General features: G+C 49.7%; 1 protein-coding gene and 1 long non-coding RNA gene across 2 annotated transcripts in view; one reads left to right on the forward strand and one right to left on the reverse strand.

Moving 5' to 3' along the window:
* The window catches only part of LOC104855117, a 42436-nt gene extending 31847 nt beyond the window's left edge, over positions 1–10589 (reverse strand). Inside the window, exon 1 of the long non-coding RNA XR_778328.2 lies at positions 10415–10589. This is a non-coding gene — a long non-coding RNA (uncharacterized LOC104855117). The remainder of the gene's footprint in view (positions 1–10414) is intronic.
* Positions 10590–10714: 125 nt separating this feature from the next.
* Positions 10715–18662, forward strand: part of Spry4 (sprouty RTK signaling antagonist 4) — a 12663-nt gene continuing 4715 nt past the window's right edge. The window contains exon 1 of the mRNA XM_010613897.2: positions 10715–10922. The gene's annotated coding sequence lies outside the window, so the exon portion shown is untranslated. The remainder of the gene's footprint in view (positions 10923–18662) is intronic.

An 18662-nucleotide genomic window follows, 5' to 3' on the forward strand; every position in this document is an offset into this window, starting at 1 on the left:
ACCCTGTCTTAAAAATAAATAAATACATGCCGATGGATGTAGGAATACATTTTTTTCTCTTCCCTAGCCCCCTACTGGGGTTGAACTCAGGGCCTTCGTACTGAACTCTATTCCCACTCCCTTTTATTTTATTTTATTTTTTGAAATTCTGAGACAGGGTCTTGCTAAGTTGCCGAGGCACGGCTTGAACTTGGGTTTGGTGTGCCACTTGCACTAATTCATTTAGAAGTTATCCACTCCCCATTTCTCTGTCCAAAAGAATCAAAGGACACTTCTGTTGAAGACCTCTCCTGAAAATACAACATTCCCTGGGCTCTTTTTATTTTTATTTTTAACAGGGTCTCGCCACGTAGTTTAGATGGGCCTTAAACTCACTGTGGCTCAGGCTGGCCTCAAACTCCTGAAGATCATCAGCCTCAGCCTTCAAGCGCTGGAATTACAGGTGCGCGGAGTCCCCGCTGGCTCTCAGTAAGGCGAGAACAGGCGGTCGAGCCCCCGAGTCAGGGAAGGCAGACGGTCAGGTCTCTCAGGTCTCTCGCAAATCCGGTGGGCGCAGGGAGTCGCTCCCTACTCCTGGCCCATCAGATTCGGAGCAAAGGCAGACAGATGGGATGATCCACCACGAGGGGTGGCTGGGGGAGCGCACATGCCCGGCATGCAGGAGTTCCCGGCCCCAGAACCTCAGAACAAAGAACCTGTCCAAGGGGCAAGCGGTGGCCAGGGCCACAGCCAACGGCTTCAGGCTAACTGAACTCTGCTCGTCTGGGCAAAGCGGGGCTGCTGGAACAGAGTCTGGTGTATTCCAGATAATTGCTAAGCACTGAGAAAACCCTCTGCCTTCAAACTCCCATTTGGGAGATAGACCAAAAGCATTTCCTCCTGTTATCCAAACCTACATCCTGTTCCTTGGGTTGATTGACTTTGCACGTGGACGGTAATGGCTCTCTGCCTTGGTTTCCTGATCCTCAACGGGGATGAAGATTTTTGGGTTCTTTAAGGGCATCAGTAACAACTCTAAAAGCAGTAGCAGCACAGTCCTCCGCTTAAAACCTTCCAAAGACTTTCCATGGATCATAAAAGAAAACACAAGCTACTGACTAAATTTTATAGGCCACTGCCTGTTTCTGCTGTAACCCTCAGTCAGGGGGCTCCAGAAGGGCCAGTCTGGACTAGAGAGACCCTGTCTCAAAACAAACAAAGGTAAATAAATTAACAAACAGCTTCTAGGACTGGAAGTCCTGTTCCACACCCACCCAGCGCGATGCCACCGCAGGGCTCTTGCACAGCTCACCCCTGCGCCTGGGGAGCACCTCCTTCAGGTCCGCTGGCGGCTGCGCCTTCTTGTCATTTGTGACCGGGTGTCCGTAGGCTCAGTCACCACCACCCTGAGCTTCCCACCGCTCAGTCACAGTCCCTTGTTTTATTCCTCAAGAGCACATGATATATCACTGTCCGAAACTATCTCAACTATGTGTTCGCATAGTCCTCAACCGTGTTCCCTCTGTGAACACACATTCCAGGGGCTAAGCTCATCCCGGCTTCTCAGTGCCCGGAACAGAGCCTGGCAGGGGTCCCCTAAACGTGTCTCGGACATGGTAGGGAGCGAGGACCCTGCGGAATAAGAACTAGACGTACACTGTGCTACAGATGAATGGCCTTAGGCTTGGGGACAAGGTGGGGACCCTCCCAAGGTCAAAGAAGCAGAAGGTCGGGAGACTTGAATCCAGGCCTCGCTGGACCAAAGATCTGTGCTCTTGACCACTGCACACACTGAGCTCATTCCTGCGTGATGTCATCCACCCTTCCTTCCGCTTCCCCGGATTCATTCTTTGCACGTGACCTGACCCAAGAGCTCCGGCGAAGAGGCACTGATAATGCACTGCAGAGAGCAGGAATTGGCAAGGTCATTGTGGACAGCTGCTGGGAAATTCCTACTGAAGCTGAATCAGTCCTTGATATTAATCCTACCACATCCAAGCATGTTTTCGACAAAACCCACATATAGGAGTGGTGCAAGGCTTTCTGCTCATGCCAGACAAGTGCTCTCCTACTGAGCTCCACTTCCAGTCCCGGAAGCTGTTTATTTAGTTACTTTTTTTTTTTTTTTTTTTTTTTGAGACAGGGTCTCTAGTGCAGACTGGCCTTGAACTCACTCTGTAGCCCAGGCTGGCCTCAAACTCATGGCGATCCTCCTGCCTCAGCCTCCTGAGGGCTGGGATTACAAGAATGCACCACCATTTCCGGCTTAGAAATAATATTCTTTAAAAAGCAACACAGAAAACAATCTAAATGTCCAGTAACAGCAGAACGGATAAATATAATACAGTATATCCCACATTGGAATATTATATAGCAATACAAATAAAACTACAACTACATGCAAGAAAAAGGGTAAATCTCTCTTTCACACACACAAAGTACACTCTGCATAACCCCATATATAGAAAGATAACCAGCAGCACGAAAAGTCAAGAGTGCGGTTATCTTTGTTAGTTGGGTATGAGTGAGGAGGTTGGTAAGGGACTGGAAAGGCATAAATGGGGCTTCAACAATGCTAGGATGAGGAAGCAAAAAGTCTTCTCTCCATTTTCCAGGCTTTTTGGATGAGCTAGAAATTAAATTGACACAAAACAGATTAAAAATTTAAGACGTGGGCCAGGGATTTAGCTCAGTGGTTCAGGCACCTGCCTCACAAGCACAGGGGCCTGAGTTCGATCCCCAGTACCACAAAACAACAACAACAAAACTTAAGACCTAAAAGGGAGAAAAACTTAATTATAGATGTACATGTAGGAGTTCCATAAAATGATACTTGGAGACTGCCTGATGATTGAAAAAAAGTTTACATAGCACCCTAGGCCTCAGAAAGGAATAGGGGGGTGTGGTGGAACCTGTTATCTCAGCACTCCAGAGGCTGAGGCAGGAGGATCACAGGGAGTTCAAAGCTAGCCTGGGCTATGTAGTAAGACTCTGTTTCCAAAATGAATACATACATACATACAAAATTAAAAATGAAAAAAGGAATAGGGACCTGGGGTTTGGTGAACAAGGACACTTTGCTATGCAGATCAATTCTCCAGCAACAGAAGTTGTCAGGAGCAGCCTTCTTTTTTATACAGAAACTCTTATTAATGTAGGTTTCCTTTCTAGATGTAAATTTCTCTAGAAAAGGTCAGCTTTGCACATTACCCCGGTGTGTGGAGTTTCTCTGAAGAATAAGCTCAAAATGTGCCAAAGAAGTATATTTTGGGGTAGAATAGCCTAGTCCCCTACAGTCACATTCTAGGGAAGTATATCCTGAACCACAGCCGGTAACGTTTTACTTTTTGACCTGGATTTTGGTACCACAGGTGAGTTCACTTTGTTCATATAAAAAGTGGCCTATTTTTTTTTCCAGACAGTCTCACTACATAGTTCAAACTGGCCTTGAACTTCGAGCCCTCCTGCCTCAGTCTCCTCAGTGCTGGGATTACAGGCATGTGCCACCACACCTGGCTCAAAATTGACATTTTTGTACAAAAAAAGTGGTTAAAAGCACAAGGTCCCAAGTTCAATCCCCGGTACCCCCCCAAAAAAAGTGGATGAATGCTGGCAATCTCATATGGTTCAACTTATGCGATACACTTCAATAAAAAGAGTACTTATGAAAAGAAAAAAGTCATGCCCAGTTGAAGCAATTTATACATGGTACTATAGAAACAGGTTTTGTTTTGTTTTTTTTGTTTTTGTTTTTTTGAGGCAGGGTCTCACTATGTAGTTGAGACTGACCAGGAACTCACTGTGTAGCCCAGGCTGGTCTCGAACTCACAGCGATCCTCCTGCCTCAGCCTCCCGAGTGCTGGCATTACAGGTGTGCGCCACCACGCCCAGCTTTAGAAACAGGTTTGGAAAAACCAGGACCCGCCTTCCCAGGGTCCCTCAGCAGGGGTAGTCAGGCCAAGATGGTTACAGGGTTGTCCCTGGGGCCCGAGGCTGGTGCACTTGGCTGTCTATTCCAGAGTCCCGACTAAGCCTGCTAGAAGAGGACAGAGTACCCTCAAGCAGCAGTGTGCCACCGCAGCCCCAGGCTGGGAAAGCACCTTGTGGCTGCCCAGGGCCTGTGCACTTAGAATGCCCTCCTTCCTTTTTCTGGGCTTCTTCTCCTCAGCCTTCTGGAAGGCTCCTTTCCCCTGTCTCTGCCTCTTTGTTATTTCCTTCGTGGATTTGATCAATATTTGAAATTCTCACTATTTGGATATTTAGTGTTTGTCGTGCGCTCCTCTCATTAGGCCAAGCGGCAGAAGGGCTCAAGGTCTGGCATGGTAGGTACCTACCTAGAACGTAACCCCTGAAGGCATTATTCCTAGCTGGGTTGGGTTTTATTATTTATGTGTTTGTTCTCTCCCCCACCCCACCCCCGTACTGGGTTTCGAACTCAGGTCCTTGCGCTTTCGTGGGAGGTGGCAGAACCACAGAGCTAAATTCCCCGCCCTTGTTCATTTGCTTTTGAGACCGAGTATTGCTTTGTAATTCAGGCTGACCTTGAACTCACTATGTAGCCCAGGCTGGCCTCAAGCTCCCAAGCAATCCTCCTGCCTCAGCCTCCCAAGTGCTGGGATTATAGGTGTGTGCCACCATGCCGTACTTTTTCCCTCGTATTTTATGTGAATTTAAACTAATGCAAATCTGAACCATGCCATAAAAATATACCCATAAAAATCCTGATTCTGTTATCAAAGCTAATACAACTCAAATATAACTTCACATTATACCAGTGAGGGTACGCTTGAATTATGTGAGGTCTTCAAGAATGCTTCTTTTATATCACATTTCAATGCTCTTACAAGAGGAAGGGGTAGGAAGAGGAGCCCAGTGATCTGTATCCACAACCCAGTTAAAATTTTAAAATTTCTGTTACACAAAAGTAGGGTACCATGGAAATAGCTGTGCAGCTGGCTCTGAGCTCAGTTACTTGAAAACCATTTAGTACGCCCTGCAGCCCTCTGAAGATGATGCAATGTGTATCTCATTTTTGCAGTGGAAGCTTGGAGAGATTAAAAACTGTGTAACCAGACATGGTGGTGCACACCTGTCATCCCAGCACTTGGGAGGCTGAGGCAGGAGGATCCCAAGTTTGAGTCCAGCCTGACCAACGTAATAAGACCCTGTCTCAAAGTAAAAATTGAAAGGTGTCAGGGTGTACTTCCTCTGTTCAATCCCAGATACCCTCCCCACCAAAGAAAAAATTATGTGAAGTCAACAAGGGCTTAACACCCTGCCTCCCATACTGATACAAGAGAAGCAACAGTACAGAACTTTGAGCACTGAATCACTCTGCTTCCACTGATATTCAAGTATCTGCATTGGTTAGGGTTAAATCAACCCTTTGGCCAACTATTATTCAGCCACATAACTGAAAATATAACTTTGGCCTGGCAAAAATTGTACTATATTAGCAATGACGGCTGCAGTATACTTGCTTTAATTTTTAAAATTAATTTAGAGAACTTTGTGTATTTCATTTCCATGTGTGTATGTGTGTGTGTGTGTGTGTGTGTGTGTGTGTGTGTGTGGTGTCAGAGGTTTAGCCCAGTATCTCACACATGCTAAGCAAGGACTCTACCACCGGGCTCTACCTCACAGCCTGTTTTTGTATTTTATGCTGCATTTCTCTGAGTTTTTGACATGCACATATAAATAGGCTCCTCTTAAAAATTCTCATTCTTTGCCTCATAACAACTGGATATATTGAATAATCAATCATCTAGTGCTAGCCACGTCCCTGGATGATATACCAGGCAGTATTTCTATCTAAGGGCCGTATGTGCATGACCCTGGTCAAGCTTCACTCAGGCCTTGGTATTATAGATGGTGAAACTGAGGCACATAGTTTAAGTAACTTTTCTCTGGACATTGGGAAGGTAGCATTAACACTGCAGCCACGGCCAGCATCTGCAGACCAGTGTTTCAAGCTCTGCAGTCCTTGAAGCTGAAACAGCTGAACACATTGAACCACAAAGCTACAGAGGGAGCGTGGACCAGAGCTTTAACACCTGGTTTTGACACCCCTCCTTTACTGGAATCAGGAGGGCCTTACCAGTCTCTGTAGTGCTCCCTGAGGCTGTGTCCTGCTTCTAAAACTTCCACCTCGGAAGTAAACTGGGCTTGGGTAAATCTAGGCTGCAGCTCTGAGCTCCAGGGAAACTTTCCAAGCCCCAGGCCGTGTCCCTCCTTTTCACCCTGCAGGTACTACTGAAGTTAACTGTAATTAAATCATCCTTTGATCAACTATTTGTTTAATGTCTATCTCTCATACCTGACGATAAACAGTAGCAGTTCTAGATTTTCTATGAAGGTGGGGGAAAATCCAGGTCAGTGGGGGGTTTGTTTCCATTGCTTTGTACTTGAGGAAGGTGGAGAAATGGTCACTGAACATAGAAATGTATGAATGTGTTGATGCTAAGTAGAGCGGGCAAGTGCATCCAGCCCTCACTTCTCTAATTCCCTCTCCTCCGCTGGCATCACCACTGACTGCAAGCTCCATGGGGGGAAAATACCTTATTCCTTTTATTACTGGACATACTTGGCACTGTGCCTGGTACCTAGGAAGTGCATAATACTTTTTTGTGGAATACATAACGGAAATGGAACTTTGAATTTCTTATCTGAAAAAGAGGAATAATGGATGATAAGACCAGAACACCGTTGTGTGTGTGTGTGTGTGTGTGTGTGTGTGTGTGTATGTGTTAGTGGGGAGTGAACGCACGGCTTTCATACTGAGTTACATGCCCTTTTTAAATTTTTGTTCTTGTCGGCCGGACATCGTGGCGCATGCCTGTAATCCCAGCACTCGGGAGGCTGAGGCAGGAGGATCACTGTGAGTTCGAGACCAGCCTGAGCTACATAGTGAGTTCCAGGTCAGTCTCAACTACATCAGCCAGGTGTGGTGGTGTACACCTGTAATCCTTGGGCTGAGGCCTGAGGCAGGAGGATCACTGTGAGTTCGAGACCAGCCTGAGCTACATAGTGAGTTCCAGGTCAGTCTCAACTACATAGTGAGACCCTGTCTCAAAAAACAAAACAAAACAAAAAATATTTTGTCTTTTGTTTTTTCTTTTTAAGACAGATTCTCACTAAGCAGTTCAGGCCTTGAACTCCCAATAATCCTTCTGCTGAGATCACAGGTGTGCAATACCACATCCAGTTTTTTGGGGTTTTTTCTGTTTGGTTTTTTTGTTTTTGTTTTTGTTTTTTGAGACAGGGTCTCACTATGTAGCTGAGACTGACCTGGAAAACGCACTAAATTGCCCAGGCCGGGTTGAAGTGAAGATCCTCCTGTCTCAGCCTCCCAGAGTGTTGGAATGACAGGCATGCACAACTTTGGCTGTTTTTTGTTTTGTAGTGCTAGGGCTCAGAATACAGAGCCTTCAGCATGAATGAAGTCTTCTACTACAAAGTACACTCCTAGGCCCCCCAGGACACCAGGGCACAGCTTTTAAAGCAGCATTACATTTGCAGAAATGCGAAACACTGGACTGGCAACAGGAAGTGCTCCACAAATATCTGTCATTGAATTTTAATTTTTACCCCTCCTCACTCTCACTAACCCCTCCCCCAGGTTCTGGCGGCTGCAAAACCAGCTTAATAAAAGAACAAATCCCAGAACTGAACCCACGCTGCTCCCCTGACCACGACTTGGTAAAGGTGAAGGCAAAGTTTGCACCCGGTTGGATGACAAGGCTGTCCCCCAGCAGGAATGCAAGGTTATTAGGATTTGCCTCTGGCAGAAAAGTTTACTTAGTACCTACTCCAAGACATTGAGTACCTTTGGAATTAACATCAGCTGCAGTAGAAGAAAATAAGAACACAAAACCAAAATGCAGCTTCACTCTACTAGCTACAATCCACAAAAATGAACACCTCGCTTGCCACCTTAGGGAGCTTCTCCAACTCTCCCATCATTTCATTCTGGCCCCTCCCACTGCTCCCACTGGCTGCGCAGTTGCTGCAAAGGTTTAAACACAAACCACAGTGTGTTGCATCCCACTTAAAACCCTTCAGAAATGTACCCAAACTCACCAAGTTTTCAACCTTGCTTTCCAACCTTTGCCCAACAACAAAGAAAGAGATCTTCCGTCCCCACCCCAATGCCCCATTTGATAGGCTTTTTCCCACTAAGGCGGGGCCACCACCCATACTGCCAGGGCCTGAAACACTGAGATGTCCCTTCAGCCCGAGATGTCTCCTTTGGGCTCACATTTCAGTCTTCAGTCTGAACTCACAATAACACTGTCCAATGTCCAAGTCAAAATCTTTCTCCGCCCATCTCCCTGGTCCCCTTGCTCTTCAATTGATTTTTTTTCCCCCTGCTCACTTCTAGCCTCAGATTGTAGTCTATCTCCTAAAAAAGACTGAGTTTCACATGCACAGGGTAGACTACCTGTCCCTCACCATGAATTCCTAGAGTTACCACAGCACAGTATGAATTCATTTCTCACAACTGCTGCCCTAAACCACATCTAGGTTTACGTTCCAAGCAGAACAAGAAAATGGCCTCTGGTGCCCTCACAGGCACTCGGATTACACTGTGTTTAAAACCCTCCCAGCTGGGGACTGAGAGACCCTGCTCTCCCCACTTTGGGTTGGGATCTTAACTCCTCTTTCAGGAAAGCTGAGAAAAAGACCACCGAGAAAAGACTTGTTTCCTGGCTGATTCCTGTAATCAAGGAAATAGGACACTGTCCATCCTCCATCGTTTTAAAAAAATGATTTATTCATTCTCACTTTCTGAGCAAGCAATATGGGTGAGCATGGGCTGGAAAAACTACGGTTGTTCAGCTGCTTTAATGACACACAAGAAACAGAACTGTATTTTAGGTTTGCCAAGCTGAGAAGGGCTGGGAGCAGTAGAGAACCTAGTTGTAAAGATCTAGAAAATCAGCAACACAATTTACTAGGATTTCCATTCATCAGATTCAAGACCCCTAGCTTCAATTTCTACAATATCCCTAAAGGGAAGTCCTAAACAGCTGTAAAATTTTCCATTGTTTTGATAAAGAGTTTCTCTCCTGCCTTTTGATGGGAAGAGAGGCAGAAGTCCTCTAGTCTGCTTTGGCTCCCAGGATCTGGGTATGTGACTACCGGGAGAGGTGAGTCTTGTGTGGTGAGAAGGCATTTTTTGACTAGGACACGTTGACCTTGGGTTCTGATCTGGGCTGCCTGTCGTTGGAGGCCCAACCCCAGGCCAGACCTCAATCGTAGGCTGGGAGCCTTTCTGGTTCTTCTAACGGCAAAGCACAGTCCTGTGGTGGCGTAGGAAGAAAAAGATAGCCTCACTGCCTCTCCGGAAAGCCCTAAAGACACACCTTAGAGAGGATTCGGACTCAGCCCAGCTTTTATCCTTACATCAAAGCCACCCCCTACCCCAGTCTCTCCGGAGGCTACAGCGTCCTCTGTTCTAGGGCGGAGCAGGGCCTGCTCCGAGAGCCTGCAGCCTTCCAGGAGTCAGACCTAAAAGCCGGGGTGGGGGTGGGGGGTTCTTTTCACTAGCCTAGCTCCACCCCCTCGCCCCCAACCCCCGTCATTAACAGCAAAGAAAGAAAGGATCCCCGGCCATTTCCATTTCCTCTGCGGCTGAGAAACCCTGTTATTTAATCCCGCCGCCACCTCGGCAGCATCCCCTGCGCTGCCGGCTCCACCCATCCACCTGGCCAGTTTTCCGCTGCCTCCCGCTTCCCTTGGGGGAAGCTGAAGAGAGGCGAGGAAGAAGTGGGTGCTAGTGAAGAGTGCCTACGACAGCAAAGGGTCGTGGGCCTTTGGTGGACGGCGTTTCCTTGGGCCAGAGTCCTGTGAGGGCTGGGATAGGAACGTGAGCACAGCGGGACACCTCGCCGGGGAAGCAGAGCAGGCGGAATCTCCCAGCACTGCACACAATTATTCTGGGGCGGGGGCAGAGGGGCTCTTCAGGCGAACGCCTGGCCTCTAGCTGAGTTTACAGAATCGCCCCGGGGGGTACTGGAGCCGGAAGAGGCCTCGGTCCAGTCACTGTCCACACCCAAGAGATGGGGTGGGGGAGGGGTGGTCCGCCCTCACGACTCAGCTTCAGGAACCAAATCACTAGCCCCGCAACCTCCACTCCAGCCTTCTTCGATATGGACGTTGGACATTTTCTTAGTTTTTGGTAAATGCCGCTTCAAGATCCCTCCCTCCAACGTCCCGAGGCGCCACTGACCTGCCCAAAGAGAAGGTCACCAACAGGGGTCCTACCACCTCCCCACTCCCTCGACTGCCTGCAGCGGGAAGAGATAACCAGGTCTAGGTGTGTCCTCCCCCACCCTGGTCTCGGCCCTGGATCCGAAGGCCACAAAGGCCGGCGCCCCCCAACGACACTGACGGTTCCGGCCCAGGCCGGCAGCGGCGTAAAGGTGGCCTTTACCTCCTCTCGTAGGCTGGGAGGGGGTACAGCCCACGCAGCTGAGCCAGCTGCTGCAGTCGCCGCCGCCCTCCATTCATTCAGAAAAAAAAGCAACAACAACCTCCACCCCTCTTTGTAAAAGAACTGCGGCCCCTTGAGGAGCGAGAGCTAGGCCCAGCAATCACGGGTTAAATTCTTTTCCGGCCCCCCATTCATAAAAAAAGGAGCGCAGCGCATGCGCACGCGGGGTCTCTTATGCCCACCCATTCATAGAATCGCGGACGGCGCGCGTGCGCACTGGATCTCCCTTCCCTCCCATTCATAAAAAAGCCATTTTCCCAGGCAGTGGTTGCAACACAGCCTTTGAGGCAGCGAGCGGAGCTGACAGCGCAGAGCTGGCGCTGCGGGTCGCTGGGAGCCTTGCGGGTTTCTCCGGCTGGCGTCTACGAGTACAGCAGCGGCTTAACCGCTCGGCTTCAGGGATTTACACAGACTTGGAGCAATGCTTGTGACTCTGCAGCTCCTCAAAGTAAGTCCGTGGCCGGTTTGGAGATCCGAAACTGCCGCGACGCTACTCCCCTTCGGGCTGGGGCAAATGGTTTGCTATTTCTAACCGCGCCTCAGTGTTCCTTCGCTCTGCCTGCGCCTCCCTTAGTCGCTGCGGTCCGCCGCAGCTCCCTAACGCCCTCGTCCCGGCCGGCACGGCGCTGGGGTGTTCACAGCCTGGCACCGCTGTTTCCGACCCCCGGGCATTGCCAAGCCTGACTTCCCCGCCCTCTGCGACTCGGGAAGCCCCGTGCGTGTCTTCGGAGTTTTGCCTCTGGCCTGGCCTCTTTCCTCCGGCCACCCCTCGCCTCCGACGCTGGAACGGTTGTCTGTGGGCTTGCTCAGAAGCCACTGTTTGGGTCTGGGGGGGTAGCCTGGCCTTAGGCGGCTCGCCCACCCCCGGGTTGCGTGCCCACGGTGCAAGCTCTCCCGTAGGTCTTACCGGCCCGCCGCAGCGGCCTGTGCTCGACGTAGATTTTTCTTTCCCCTTTGGAGCAGGGACGGACTGGGTGGCTTTCCTCCCCATCTGCTTCCCCTCGATGGCAGCGCGGGGCCGGCCCAGCACTGGGCATTTCTGCTCCCGCTCTTTGGCGAGGCGGTTCCAGGCCGTCTGACCTTTGCTCGGCTGCCGCGTTTTATGCTGTGCAGCTGCCTTGCAGTTGTCTTTTCCTTCCCCAGGTCTGCAGGGCCGAGACTCGCGGCCACCCCGTGCCTCCCTATCCCTGTGCTGTGCCAGGCCCCAGAGCCCCCGGGCGTCGCTAGGGCTGTGGTGGGGGCTGAAGGTGCGTTTACATAACGCCGGGCGTGTGGGAGCCGGAGGAAGAGGTTGCATGCGTAGGAGAGATAAGACTCCTACTTTCCTCCTTCCCTACTTGGTGGTACCAGGCTTGACATCACCTAGAAGAGAGGATAGAGACGGTACGATTCTGAAAAATTCTAAATCGACAAGATCACGGGGGCAGTGAGGGGGGTGAAGGGCGGATTTGGCTAGCCAGGGCAACCGGAGCTTGGCTGCATCACTGAGGCCAGGGCTGTGCCCAGTTCCCCCTCCATGCAGGCGATCAAAAAGCGTTTAGACAGTAGCTGCTCTTGTGCAAGAAGACAGTTTCTCAATTTTCTTTGATTCGGGGCTGGGGGTTGTGGGCAGAGGAGCCAAGAGGCGGAAAATGGTTACATGGCTTGAGGGGCTGAGGGATGGAGCGAGAGGCCAAAGGGTCTGGAGGGTATGGTGAACAGAGGAGAGAGCTGCTAGCTTCCTCTCACCAGCTGCTGGATAGGCATCCATATTGCCAGTCTGGCTGAGGGCAGGAGGCCTCCTTATGGCGCAGCGAGACTCCGGGGAACCCTCCCATCAAGGCTTATGCTGTAAGGAAAGGTGTGGAATCAGTGGGGTGCCTAGACCAAGTGGCAAGCCCCTTTTTCCTGTCTCCAAATCAGTGGCCTGATACTTTCCAATTTAGGGAGAACCCAGACACATTGGAGGCCAGAGAACCTGTGGACGGGCGGGAGCTGGTGAACTGCTGTCTGGTTAGCTGACCAAGGCTCTACCCTTCTTGACAGGCCCCTCAGGGATACAAAGCTGGAAGGTAAAAGGTCCAGAGCAGTTGGGAAATAGGGGTTTATCAATCTCTTAATAAGCTCCATCTGGCTTAGGCCCTACCCAATAGTGCACCGGTGGATTTCACAATGTTTAGAGTTCTCCCGATCTTCACACAAATGGAGCATAAACATTTTTTTTTTCATGTAGCGCAAGTGTGGGGCAGTCCAGGAAAGGAAGGGCTATAGTTGGGCTCTCTCTCTCTCCCCCTCTCCCCTTATCCCCACCCTCCCCCCCAAGGGTAAGAAAGCAGTTGTATAGATGTCCATTATGAAATCAGATTTCTGCTGTTTCCCATCCCTTGGGAGGGTCCTGTGCTGGCTGGCTGGGTGAATCCTAACCTGGTGATCAGCAGACATGCTGACCAGTTGGCCTGTGTGGCCACTGTGGAGGTGGGGTGGGGGCGCCTTGGTAGCAGATGTCTGAGGGAAGACCTTAAAGATGCCTGCTGGTTTCCAAGCTCAGGAGTCATTCCCCTTCTTGAGGAGTGTAAATGCTTGGCAGCCCTAGCTCCTCCTCATCTCCACCATCCTTTTCCTAGATTATCCTCTGCAACGGCAGCCTCCCACCAGAGCTTTGGTTGGGTCCGGTGGACAGAGACAAAAATAGAATGGATTGATTCCGGGTTAAGGGATGTCAGAGGCCGGGCACTGGTGGGCATTTGGAACTCCCCGGTGTCATTTTTGTCTGCATCTGTCTAGAATTGGTGGAAAGATAGGGGGCTTTTTGGAAATTCACTTTCTGCCCAGTTCATAACTCTTATCCCCCAACCTTGTAAACCTCACATTAAATGTGTCCAGAAGTTTGGCTGACTTTCTTAGATAACAAATGAAGGCAATGATTTAAAAATTAAGGTAGAGCCAGGCATAATGGTATACACCTGTAACCCTAGCACTTGGGAGGCTGAGGCAGGAGAATCACCTTGAGTTTGAGGCCAGCCTGGGCTACGTAGTGAGGTCAAGGCCAGCCTGAACTGCACAGCGAGATCCTGTCTCAAAAAAAAGAAAGGAAAAAATAAAAAAAAACAAACAGGGCCGGGGATTTACCTTAGTGTTTCCACCTCCTGCCTCACAAATGCAAGGTCCCAAGTTCAATCCCCGGTACCCCCCCCAAAAAAAGAAGGTGGGGGGGGAGTGTTACCCTGGGATTTAATACTTTTGGATCATGACTTCTCCATTCTCTTATGCTAGAGGTACCTTAGGGTAGCATCTTCAGCCCATCTGTTTGCAAATACATACACATTCCCACCGCATTTTTCTGAAATAGAGTCATCTTGTTAGATCAGGCCTAGGAAAGGGCTCTCTCTCATTTCCTTCTTTTTTTGAGACAGGGTCTCACAGTGGTAGCTTTGAACTCACTATGTAGCTCACGCATACCTTGAATTCTCAGGGATTCTCCTGCCTCAGCCTTTTGAGTTCCTAGGGTTAACAGGCATGAGCTACCACTCCCAGCTTAGCCCTCCCTCTTTTTTTCTGAAAAGAAGTTCTGGTATTCAGAGTCACAGCATTATTCAATTGAGTCCTGAACACTGATAACTGGAACCCATGAAGTGAAAGTTCTCTTGTGATCACAAGTGTGGGGGGGGGCAACAGGCAGTTCTTGCTTTCCTCTTTGGATTTGAGGATAAAGTTGAAAGGCTGGGCTTTGAGGTGTAAACACAACAGGTTTTTGGGTTTTTTTGTTTGTTTGTTTGTTTTTTGGGACAGGGTCTCACTATGTAGTTGAGACCGACCGGGAACTCACTGTGTAGCTCAGGCTGGTCTCGAACTCACAGTGATCCTCCTGCCTCAGCCTCCCAAGTGCTGGGATTGCAGGTGTGCGCCACCACACCCAGTCACAACAGGTTTTTTAAGGAAGAGGAATAGCAAAGAGTGGCAAAGATTCCATCTCATGGCCATCTCAGGAAGGAGGTGACTCATGGGGATATATTTTGCTCTTCTAAAGAGGCAGAGTAAGAAAGTGATGAAGAACATACCGGAGGCTGCACTAGTGCCTTTAGATCAAACTAGGGCCAGGGCACAGCAAACCTGCTAAATCACAGGCCTTAGTAGAGACGTAATTTTCTAGACTCCTTCCAAGGGTTTAGGAGCCAGGGGAGCTGCTAGTGAGTGGTCAGGACTGGAGCCTGCCTCACTATTACTGGATTTCTAAGAATTCCTCAGAGGAGGGCCTAGTTTTAAGGGCATCTGTAACCAAAGGCACAGGAGGCGTGGGGCACAACATGATGTAAGAGGTGGGGTATTCTTGGCGCTTGGATCTAGGCCCACCCTGCAGATCCCGACAGCTGACAAGGCTGGAGAATGTATCCGGGACATGTGGCTGGGCTTAAGAGGCTCCACCGTTCAGCTGTGATCACAATTGTTCTTTCCAAGGACAGGTCCGCCAGTGGAGGAAGCAAGGGCGCTGGGGAGGGAGCACAGATGTGCGGGGCCCAGCGGAGGAGGGAAGGGGCCCTTCAGGGCAGGTGGCCACTTGCACAAGAGTGGTTTCCCTTGTCGGGTCGTCTTTCTGGCTCAGAGAAGGGGAAATCATTTCCTGCCCTGTCCCAGGAGTAAAGTAAAATCTATTACTGGCAGTTCATTTCTTGGTGGCTGGTAGGGAGACAAATCAGACCATCTTGCTGTCTGTGGGAAGAAGCTCTCCCCTGGTCCCAACCCTGAGCCTTGTTTTGGGCCAACAGTTTCTAAATGGTAACCAGGGGTTAGCAGGCTTCTAGCCTCCTTCTTTCTGGTGATTAGCTTCTTATTCTTCTTTTTTAGAGGGGACAGGCCAGCCTTGAACTCACCCTTGTCTCAACCCCCGGAATACTGGGACTGTAGACCGCACCACCACGCCCGACCGATGCTTGGCTTGTGATCCCTCTTTAGGGGATCTGAGCAGACCATCATTAAGGGGGTAGTAAGTACTACAGTGAAGTAGTAACTTGAAGCCGATTAAAATAGTTCAAAACCAAAGTGTACAGTAAGATTCCTGTGATACGCTGGGGCTTTGGAGCTAAGCTGATTGGTCGTAAAAAGGGAGAGAAAGAACAGGGCTGGGAACTGATAACAGGTGATGGACAAAGTGATGAAAAGAAACTGTTTTGTTTAGTGATCCCTAAGAGATTATCACTAGAGGTGAGCTTGGTGCTGGGTTGGGAGAAGGAGGAATTCCCAGACAAATCCAGCTGCCTAAAGGCTTTATTTCCCCACTGGGGCCATTCTCTGCAGAGATCTTCCACGTTCTTCTTAGGGTGGAAGTAGCCACGGGCAAGTCCCTGCCTTCCCTCCCCCATGCCCCTCCCCCCCTTACAGTTCTTTTTAAAGCAGTAAGTCATCATTTGGTTATCGCTTAATTAACTAAGGTGGGGTGTTGTCACAAAGAGACACAGTGGTGATGAGAGTAGTGGGCAGGCTGGCTCGGTGGCAGCTTAGGGATCTTTATTCTACATTGTTAAAGGGTTAAATAACCTTCATTGAAAGATCCTGCTGAGCCTGAATGGAGCAGTACAGAAACTGGCCATTCATTCAGAGCCTCTTGCCAGTGTGTCACTATTTGACCTGCACTTCTCAAAGTACAACCGGCAGGCTTCCCCAGTATTTCCCAACTCCCTTCCGTGTAGTTGGGCCAGAGTGGGTGGCTGGCCCATCCATTTGTGCAGACGTTTAATAGGCATCTTGATTCTTTTCTGCTAGCCTGTGTTCTCTGCTGGCCTGCAGCCTTGATGCTCAGCGCCCCCTCACTGGCCAGCTCTGGGCTCCTAGAGCTGCCAACCAGCAAGTACAGGGCTGTGTGCTCTGGGGTTTCCAGGGTTCTGCTGACTCAGTATTCTAGGGCTTCTTGTTTCATCGCACCTTGCTCCCCCCTTCCCTTCCCCACAGACCTGTACTAGAAGCTCCATTAATAAAAGTGCCCTTTTATTGATAGGTGGGTAGGAGATGGGATTCCCTTCCACCCCAGGGTTTCCTTTTAAGGACTGCTTTGTAGCGAAATTGTACAAGTGAGACCCATTCGACTTCAGGACAGCAAAAAATAAGGACAGTACAGGGGAGCGAAGCGACAGAAGGACAGCAAGGAAAACTGAGAGTGAAAATAACCTGAGCTCTGAACCTTAAATGACAGAAACCCTCTCGCCTCTCCTCCATACTGATAAAAGCTGGCTTCAATTCCCTGAGTTGTGCCAGGACAGCTGAGGAGGCTCCCTGAGAGCTGAGTGAAAACAGGAGGCTAGGGGGCGCCCGTAACTGTGAGAGTGCAAGCACACCCAGGTGTCACAGGCTTCTAGAAGCTGGGCTGCAGCTACGGTTAGTGCCTCTGCCGTCGGGGTTCAAATCCTCCCTGATAACTTGATGTATCTCTGATATTTTATGCTTTCTTTCATTCTTTGGTGATACTGAGGATTGTACCCAGGGCCTTTGCACAGAGCTGCATCCCCATTCCTGTTTACTTTAAATCAGAGTCTCTCAGTCACTAGTTACCCAGGCTGGGCTCTTGATCCTCCTGCCTCAGTCTCCTAGAGTACTGGGATTATAGATAGGCTTGCTTGATCACCCACACCTGCATACTATCCTCTAGTGAGACAATAAATCAACCACTGAGGGCGTAGGCATAGATAGAGCCTAGTGCTGAGAAATGTTTCACGCATATTTGTTGCTTCTGTAATTATCATTTATTATTGAAGATCGGGTGGAAGTGAAAGTTCTCTTGCCTCATGCTGATCCGTAAGACTGTCGCCTGAACTCCACAGAGGTGCTGCTTTGGCTAGGTGCAATGCTGGCTTTGTATCTGTCCAGACTCTTCCAAATTGGCCACCAGTCTCTTCCAAACTGCCTACATTAGGCAAAGCCTATTTATATTATACATCTCTTCTTTCCTCAGAAGGGAAGCAGAAGTTACACATATTAAACTGTGCGTAAACAAGAACGGCAGCAATGCCCAGACAGGAGGGTGGGTGGGTCCCAGTGAATGGAAATTGATTTAAACCCATGGGGTTTTTTGTTGTTTTTGAGACATCATGGAGCTGCGCTCTGAGGGGTTATCAAACAGGCAGCTCCGGAAGTTGTTTTTCTTCGTTAGCCAGATTAAATCAGCCAGGCCTCTTAGAAGGCTCTCCTGTGGTGGGTCCCCAGACCTAAGCCAGTTGGAGCAATGGGATGCCGAGCCAGCCATTAGGTTTTGCTGAGCTGCTGGCCAGAGAACTTACAGCAGGGTGGTGACGGGGAAGGTACAGTTTAGGATGTGCTTGCTGGAGACATCAGATGCCGATGTCCCAGGGGAGCTGAGTCACCGTGGGCCACGTTTCCACCCCGATGTTTGGCCTCAGTTGCAGGTCCAGATGTTGGCATGTGCCTCCAGAGAGTGGTGGGACCTGCTGGTGCCTGTGGCCTGCACTGGCTGCCCCACTGGCTTCCGGGTAGGGTTTTCTTCTCTGAATTGGGGCGTATGCCCACTCAAGCCAGGGCCTGAGGGTTGCCCGTGTCTTTTGCTTCATCTGCAGGAAGTGCAGCTATTATTGAAGAGTCACAGTAATTGAATTGGGAAAGTGGAGAGATCATCTGCTTGGGAGAGGCGGAGTCTCTTTTTCCATAGCACAGCCAATCCCAAACCTGGTCCTGAGACAAATTTACAGCTACATGGGAGTTTTGTTTTGTTTTGTATTTTTGTTTTTTTGTTTTTTGAGACAGGGTCTCACTTTGTAGTTCCTCCTGGCCCTGAACTCACTATGCAACCCAGGCTGGCCTCTAACAACAATCCTCCTGCCTCTGCCTCCCGAGAGCTGGGACTACAGGGGTGCGCCACCACACTCGGGACTTTTGGAATAAGAAAGTGGAGTTGTCTTTGACACTAGGTTAGGGTTCTGGTGGAGGCACATCTTGGCTGGTATGCCAAGTCCCACCTTTTTCTCTAGCCATAGTTTCCAGGGCTGAGAACTGGAACTCCTAACCCTGATCTGTTGACCTCGATCTCATTTAATCTAGAAGGAAGACCTTGGAACCTTACTGAGAATAAATAGACACACTGATTTGGCATTCCCTGGAAAAATGCCTGTTCATGGGCCAGAGATTTTTTAGCTCAGTGGTGCCGCCACCTGCCTCGCAAGTGCAAGGTCCCAAGTTCGATCTCAGGTACCAAACGAGCCCCCCCCCC

The sequence above is a fragment of the Fukomys damarensis genome, unplaced genomic scaffold (genome assembly GCF_012274545.1).
Source record: "Fukomys damarensis isolate Sample0158 unplaced genomic scaffold, DMR_v1.0_HiC HiC_scaffold_3, whole genome shotgun sequence".
Taxonomy (NCBI): domain Eukaryota; kingdom Metazoa; phylum Chordata; class Mammalia; order Rodentia; family Bathyergidae; genus Fukomys; species Fukomys damarensis.